The sequence below is a fragment of the Macadamia integrifolia genome, unplaced genomic scaffold (genome assembly GCF_013358625.1).
Source record: "Macadamia integrifolia cultivar HAES 741 unplaced genomic scaffold, SCU_Mint_v3 scaffold2424, whole genome shotgun sequence".
Classification (NCBI taxonomy): Eukaryota; Viridiplantae; Streptophyta; class Magnoliopsida; order Proteales; family Proteaceae; genus Macadamia; species Macadamia integrifolia.
In genome coordinates, this window is record NW_024868708.1 from 53,829 (window position 1) to 61,918 (window position 8,090).

General features: G+C 36.7%; 1 non-coding gene across 1 annotated transcript; it reads left to right on the forward strand.

Annotated features, from left to right (window-relative positions):
- The first annotated feature begins 7,505 nt into the window (after positions 1 to 7,505).
- Positions 7,506 to 7,612, forward strand: LOC122066510. The gene has a single exon (XR_006136378.1). It is a non-coding gene; the product is annotated as a small nucleolar RNA R71 (small nucleolar RNA).
- The last annotated feature ends 478 nt before the right edge of the window (positions 7,613 to 8,090 follow it).

Genomic DNA, 8,090 nt, shown 5'->3' on the forward strand with positions numbered 1-8,090 from the left:
CTTCTATCGCCCTAAAACACATGCATCTAAAAGCGTCATAACCATCACATCTAGGAATTTAAATACTCAAACCACGCAATTAAAAAGAAAATAAATGAAAATAAAAGTGTTGAAATAAAAAAGTGCTGAAAAGTAAATAAATAAAATAAAAGAGGAAAAAGCTAGAGAGAGGCACACAAGTAGGTATCTCTACTTGGCCCGAGGGATGCACCATAAACAATATAAGCTTCCCTACTTGACCAGAGAGTACTCTTACAAGGGGTTTTCTACTTGGCTTTAAGGGAAGGGCTAAAAATTAAATAATCAAAATAAAAGGATGCTTTCATATCTAGAGAGGGGCAAAGCCAACACATGCATCTAGCTAAGGACCTTGGGGGAAAGGGGAAAGTATCAAAGTAAAAGTTGAAATTTAAATCTTACTTTAAGAATGAAGGGGTAGCAAGAAAAGGGAATGAGAGGGGGGAGAGAAGACTATTGAAGAAGCCTACTTACTTGAACTTCAATCCTTAAACTGAAAACTTGATCGATTTGAGATACTATCAATACTAAAAATCATATCTAGAATAACCAAATCTAAAATTTCTAGTACTAGAGAAAACAAATCTGAAGAGAAGAATTGAACTTGAAAGACATGCTCCATAGCTTGTTCTTGTCACCTAGAACTAAGCGTAGAACTAGAACTTGAATTTACAACTTCAATTGCTTAAACAATAAAATAAGAGACTGAATCAAAAACAAAGTGCTTGCATTAATTGAATGAAAAGTACTTACAAAAGTTTTTAAAGCAAAAACCTAAACCTAGAACTAGAGCTAGAGAAAGAGGAAACTATAGAAAGAGAGAAAGAGCAACTAAAAAAAACCTAAGAAGAGAAGTAGAGTGGAGGAAAGGGACCAACCTTTAGGGTTTTGTGGACTCCCTTTTATAGAGAATAGGAGAGAGAGGAGGATGTCTAAGGGTGGATCCCCTTAGACCATTTTGTGGTGAGGTGGAGGAGAAAGAAGAGAGAGAATCATAGGAAGTAGAAGGTTTTTTTATTTCTTAACTTTTTTTTCCTATTTTTTCTCTTCTTTTTATTTTTCTTTCATTTTTCTCTCTCTTTTTGCGCAAGAAACCCCCCTTGGCCGATTTTTCTTGCTTGGATTTGGACAATATTCTATTTCAATGGGAAATTCCATCCATGCCCTTGTCTTCTTTTTTTTCTTTCCTATTTTTTCTCTTTATTTTATCTCTCTTCTTCAAACTTACGCACAACCACTTGGCCAACCTCCTTTAAGTGATGAGTAGGAGAGAGAAAATGGCAGCCAAGGTTCAAACTTGAGATCTAATAAGCAAGGGATTTCACACACCACAACTCACCAACTACACTAGGTAGTTGTTGTTACCAAAAATGAATCTTCAATCACTTAAGGGTGTGGTCCATTGATTCTTGTTGGCATTTAGAATATTCCTTATACCCTTGGGACAACTACTGACAGGCTGGTTCTGTATCTCGATTCAGTTCTGATCCATTATTCTTTTTCTAGTCCGAAAAAGAATAATCATTTGTACAGGTGACCAAACGAATGTATACTTTTAATTGAATACATCCATCTTGCTCAGAATTTTGTCCTCTTCGAACTATGAAAAGAAGCAGGATCTCTTTATGTGTAAAATTAGAGATATAGTGTCCAATAGTCATTAAGGCCTTGAAAATATAAAATCTGCAAAAAGAGAGTAAAACCCAAGGTAGTTCCATTCTAAATATGTAAAATGCATGTTTTACTACCCTAGATTTCACATATAAATATGCTCATTAGAATTCCACCGTACTTAGACTTTGCTAGTCCTCGAGCAAAACAAAAAGAAAAAGATAAAAAACCTAACTCACTTTCGTAGGAATCACGGTTGCACTTAGCATGTGCAACAAGCCTTTAAACCCCTAGGTCACCCTTAGTGGAAGAGTTGTGTATCATGGGTGTTTGCAGTGAATATACATCCAAAATTCAAGAAAAACAAAATCCCAACCTTGGCTAAAGGTAAGGGCCATACCGATCCGGAGCAAAAATAATTTCACTTACACTTGATCTAGGTACCCCCACACTTGAATTTTTATTACCCCATATCAATTCCAGGTACTAGTATATTTCTTAATTTGGAACACACATCATCTCTTCCAAAACATCCTTATCTTAAGGCAAGGCCACTTGTGAAGAAATATAAAACCAATGACTAAGGCATTGGAGTGTTTTTGACCAAACATATTACCAAGCATTAATGACATTTGCATATTTTTTTTCTTTTTTTCGCTTAATAAACTTTATTCTACTCCACTACTTTTGGCCTGAATGATATGACAGAGCAAATACCAGACACCTAAGTTACTATGTAGCTTTTCTTTTTGCATATGCCCACAAAGACAGTGATGCTAGAGTTCTTTCAGAAGTTTCCTCCCTAGGAATTTCAATCAAGACACCACGCTTCCTGAGGCGCCTGTCTAGTTCCAAGGGAATCAACTCTTATTCTTCTTTATAACACATTTCACACTTCATTTAAAATTGTGCATTTTTCAACTCATGCCAAATTAAAAAGAAGGTCTCAACTCCAAATCAAAAGTACAAGGAACCCACAGACTTACATATGGTCCAACACCATAAAACATGGGTCTCTTAATTTTCAAAAGAAAGTCCCATCTCAAGACATAGGCTTATTTCTTTCTTCTCAACAGGGTTTTTATACGTTCAAGATGGGTATCTTAATCAAAACTTTTATTTTCATACATCAAGCAACCGAATGGTATGATCATTAGCCAAAAGCCAAAGTAGAACTTCATCCTTAGCAAGCTCAAAAATAAAAAGAAAAAAAATAAAACAAAAAGAAAAAAGCAAAAATTGGTTTTTCTCCTCGACACTTAAGTCATGCAATCTTCTCAATGCATGGAAAGAATTAAAACCAAAGACAATGCAAGGGGGTCATACCTGATTTAAAGTTAGTCATCAGTGTAAAGAGGTTCATAGAGATCCATAACCTCTTCACTACCAGTAGTAGGAAACTCGAGAAACGATTTTAAACGCTAATCATTAACCTTCGAAATTTCCCCTATTTCTGGGTTCAAAATCTCCACAGCCCCATGAGAATATACATTATGGACAATAAACAGGCCATCCCATCGAGATCTACGCTTACCAAGGAAAAGATACAATCGAGAGTTGTACAATAAGACCTTATCACCAATTGTAAAAGATTTACGTAGAATGTGCTTATCATGGAAGGTTTTGGTCTTTTTCTTATAAATCCTAGAACTTTCATGGGCATCATTCCTAAGTTCCTCCAACTCAGATAGTTGGAGCCTACGATAAATACCAACATCAGACAAATCAAAGTTGAGCTTCTTGATGGCCTAAAAGGCCTTATGCTCTAACTCAACTAGTAAGTGACAGGCTTTTCCATACACGAAACGGTAAGGAGACTAACCAAGGTCGGTCTTGAATGTAGTCCGATGGGCCCACAATGCATCAATGAGCCTAAGGGACTAATCCTTACAGTTGGGATTAACAGTTTTCTCCAAGATTTGTTTAATCTGCCTATTAGACACCTCCACTTGGCCACTAGTTTGGGGGTGATAAGGGGTAGATAACTTATGGGTGATCCCATACTTTTTGATTATGGCCTCAAAAGGTCGATTACAAAAATGAGTACCCCTATCAGTAATTATAGCACGTGGTATACCAAAGCGAGAAAATATGTTTTCTTTGAGAAACTGGACCACCACTTTATGATCATTAGATTTACAAGGTATAACCTCTATCCATTTAGAAACATAATCAATGGTCAAAAGTATGTAAAAATTCCCAAAGGAACTAGGGAATGGTCCCATGAAATCGATGCCCCATATATCAAAGATCTCAACTACTAAAATAGAATTGAGGGGCATCATGTTCCTCTTATTGATATGGTCAAAAGATTGGCAGGCGAGACAAGCCTTGTAAAAATCAAAAGTATCTCTAAAAAGAGTAGGCCAATAAAATATGCATTGGAGAACCTTTGTGGTAGTCTTCTTAGGTCCAAAGTGTCCACCACATGTATGATCATAACAAAAAGATAAGAGTGAGTGTTGTTTATGATCAGGCATACAACGTCTAATAATTTGGTCGGGACAAACTTTAAAAAGATAAGGATCATCCCAAAAGAAATGCTTAACATGAGAAAGGAATCGATACTTATCTTGGGTGGACTAGTGATCCGGAGTCACAATTGAAACTGAGAAGTTGACAATATCAACAAACCATGGTTCACTGGACACTACAAGTAACTGTTCATCTAAAAAATTCTTGTTGACTGGAGAATGGACAGTCAAGGAATCGGGAAGCTAGGATAACTGGAGAATCGACAGTTAGGTTTTTAACTCCTTTCTTATCCCTAATTTTCAAATCAAATTCTTACAAAAGTAAAACCCACATAATGAGACGGGCTTTGGCATCCTTCTTCTGAACTAGGTATCTAAGAACGGAATGATCAATGTACACCACCACATATGACCCAACTGTAAGATCAAAACTTTTCTAGTGCAAATATAACAACTAAAAATAATTTTTCAGTGATTGTATGATTGAACTGTGCATCATTTAGGGTCCTACTAGCATAGTAAATGACAGTGGGAAACATATTAATCCTTTGAACCAAAACCGCTCCTATAGTAAAATCTAAAGCATTACACATCAGTTTAAAAGGTTTAGTCCAAACAGGTGGTTGAACAATGGGTGCATTGGTCAACTCCTTCTTAAGTTGCCTGAAGGATTCTAGGCACTCTTTAGAAAACTCAAAAGTTTGATCTTTGGTAAGTAATGAAGTGAGAGGTCGGGCTAACTGATTAAAGTTCTTAATAAACCTTCTGTAAAAGCCCGCACGCCCTAGAAAAGATTGGATGTCCTTAACAGATTGAGGAGATAGTAAATTATCAATTAAATCCACTTTAGCTCTATCTACCTTAATTCCCTCCTTGGATATTATATGGCCTAAAATAATACCAGATTTAACCATAAAATGGTATTTCTCCCAATTCAAAACCAAATTCTTAGATATGCACCTTTTCAAAACTAGGGAAAGATGATGAACACATTTAGAATAGGAATTCCTATGAATTGAAAAGTCATCCATAAATACTTCTAAGAATTTTTTGATCATGTCAAAAAAGATGCTCATCATGCATTGTTGAAACATAGCAGGGGCATTGCAAAGCCCAAAGGGCATACGCTTGTAAGAAAATGTTCCATATGGACATGTAAAAGTGGTCTTATGTTGGTTCTCTAAAGCAATTGGGATCTGGTTATAGCCAGAATATCCATTAAGAAAATAATAATATTCATGTCCTGCTAACCTCTCTAACATCTAGTAAATGAATGGTAATAGGAAGTGGTCCTTCCAGGTTGCCACATTAAGTTTCCTAGAGTCTATGCACACCCTCCACCCTGATTGAATGTGGATTAGAATCTGTTCGTTATTGGCATTAGGAACTACAGTAACACCAGACTTCTTGGGCACTACATGAACTGGGCTTATCCATTGGCTGTTAGAAATAGGATAAATTATTCTATGATCCAAGCACTTTAGGATATCCTTCTTAATGGTTTCTATTATCATAGGGTTAGCTCTTCTTTGAGGTTCTGTGGATGATTGGAATCCTTCATAAGATGTATATGATGTTGCACAATAGAAGGGCTTATACCCTTGATATCAGCCATGGTCCAACCTAAGGTTTCCTTATGGTCTTTTAACACTTTAAGTAACTCATCTTCCTGACTAGAAGTCAAATTTGAAGAAATTATTACAGGAAGAGTCTAGTCAAACCCTAAGAAAGCAAACCTCAAATTAGATGGCAAGTCCTTAAGATCTAGGTTAGGGGGCTCAACTATGGAAGGTTTGGGAATGGAATTGGAAAGGGGTCCTAAGGGCTCCACATGTGTGTGAAGACTCAGGACTTCAAAAAATAAAGTCACACTATCATCATCCAACTTATCCATATACTCTTGGAATTCTGAATCAAAATTAATATCAAAGTTGGTAATTAAATTATCAAAAAAATTCAAAAAATCCTTAAGCATATACCAATGTCAAGTAAGGCATGCTCAATGTAGGTATTGCTTATGACACAAGCTATGGTAGGGCTCCCTGGATCCTTATAGTTGGCTGTTATAGGCTGAGTAATTAGAGAACTAATGTTACCTGCCAAGAATGCCTTTTTGGGCACACTAGTATTACGTTTGTGAGTACACAAATCTTTCAGGACCTTTGCATAGGCGGGGATCTAAGATATGACATTCAAAAGAGGGATGTTCACTTCTACCTTTTTGAAGACTTCTAAAATTTTATCTATGGAAGCAGTCTTCTTTTGTTTATTAAGCGATTAGGAAAGGGGACAGGGAGAACATAAAGACTGTTAGGAATTTGCTCTTTTTCAAAAGAATCATGTTTGGTTTCCTCAACCAAATCATCTTTAGTTTCAGAAGAATCTTTAGGTTCATCAGACGAACCTGGAACAAAGAGGTACACTTGAACTAAAGGAGAGTTAACAGGAGTAATGGATGAGGAAGATTTAGGAACATTCTGTCGGTACTTTCTACCACTCCTAAGGGCATAAACAACATTACATTGGTTAGAGGGCCCTTGTTGGGTCTAACCTTGTACTATATTCAGTGGTGCATTAGTTGGTGCTTGTGAACTAACAGGCTGATGATGCCTAGGGTTAGGCTCTGGTTGACTGGGTAAAGTTCCCTTCTCCCTCTCACTCATAATTGAGATAACTTAGGTGAGTTCTCTCGTAAGATTTTGATGGCTTGTCATGAAGAGGGTCATATTTTTTTTCAAGTCACTTATTCTACTTGACTCTCCAGTGTTGGTAAATCCAGGGGATTGCTGATAAGATGATAGGAGAGGGGTCCTAGAAAAACTAGCCTAAGGTCCTACATTTGGCCTAGGAAAAGTATTTTAGGAAAAAGATTGTTATACAAAGGGAGACCTTTCTTGATTATGGAAATTGGAAGGCCCTGCTTGGTTACTTTGGTTCTGTGAGAAATTTGAGTGATTTCTCCATCCTAGATTGTAAGTGTTACTATATAGATTATTCTTATATAAGGTATTCACATTTTCATTGGAAGTACCCAACACCCCCAGAGGTGTTGGGCATTCTTTTATAACATGTCCAAGGGACTGGCACCAAGCACACATCTTAACCAAATTGACTGATGATGGCTCTCTAAGAACAATAGCCTCAATCCTCTTGATTAGGCTATCTAAATGGGCTTCCTTAGCTACTATCCCATCCACAAAATACCCTTTCCCTTCTATGGTTCTTTCACTTTCTTGGGTGGATTCCCACTCATGGGTTTTGTCAGCTAAGTCAAGTAAGAATTCCCATGTCTTTCCTTCATCTGTAAAGGATGTGAATTCCTCAGGGCATATAGATTCTATTATTTGTTTAGTTGGATAATCAATACCCTCATAAATTATTTGACATAAATGTCATAAGTCTAGGCCATGGTAAGGGCATTCTTAGAGTAGATCTTTGAATCTCTCCATAAGTTTGGAAAATGACTCACTAGGCTTTTGCTTAAACTAAAAGATATCACTTCTAAGCTTATTGGTCTTGTGAGTTGGGAAAAATTTCTTGAGGAAGGCAACTGTGAATTTCTCCCATATGGTTATGGAATTTGTGGGTAACCCATAAACCTAAACTTTACAGCATCATCAGAAAGTTGTTGGATCTTAATTAGAACGCATACTTCTTCAAATTCTCTTAGAAATAGGTATACATCCTCAGAGGTCAGCCCATGGAAGTGGGGCAACATAGTGATGTATTGAGATTTGAGCTCAAAATTATTAGCCTGGGCTTGTGGTAGAAATATGTTGGAAGGTTGGATTGTTCTAATAGGGTAGAACCTATCTTTCAGAGATTTAGGGGGAGGGTTTTGATGTTGGTCTACCATATTGAAAGGTTTTAAAGAGACCAAAGTATAGGGTCACTACTTGTTGGACCCACCTAACATTCATGCAACCAAAAACTACTCACAACTAGAGTAAGACAAGCACAAAAGAATGGAAAGAATTTTTTTTTTTT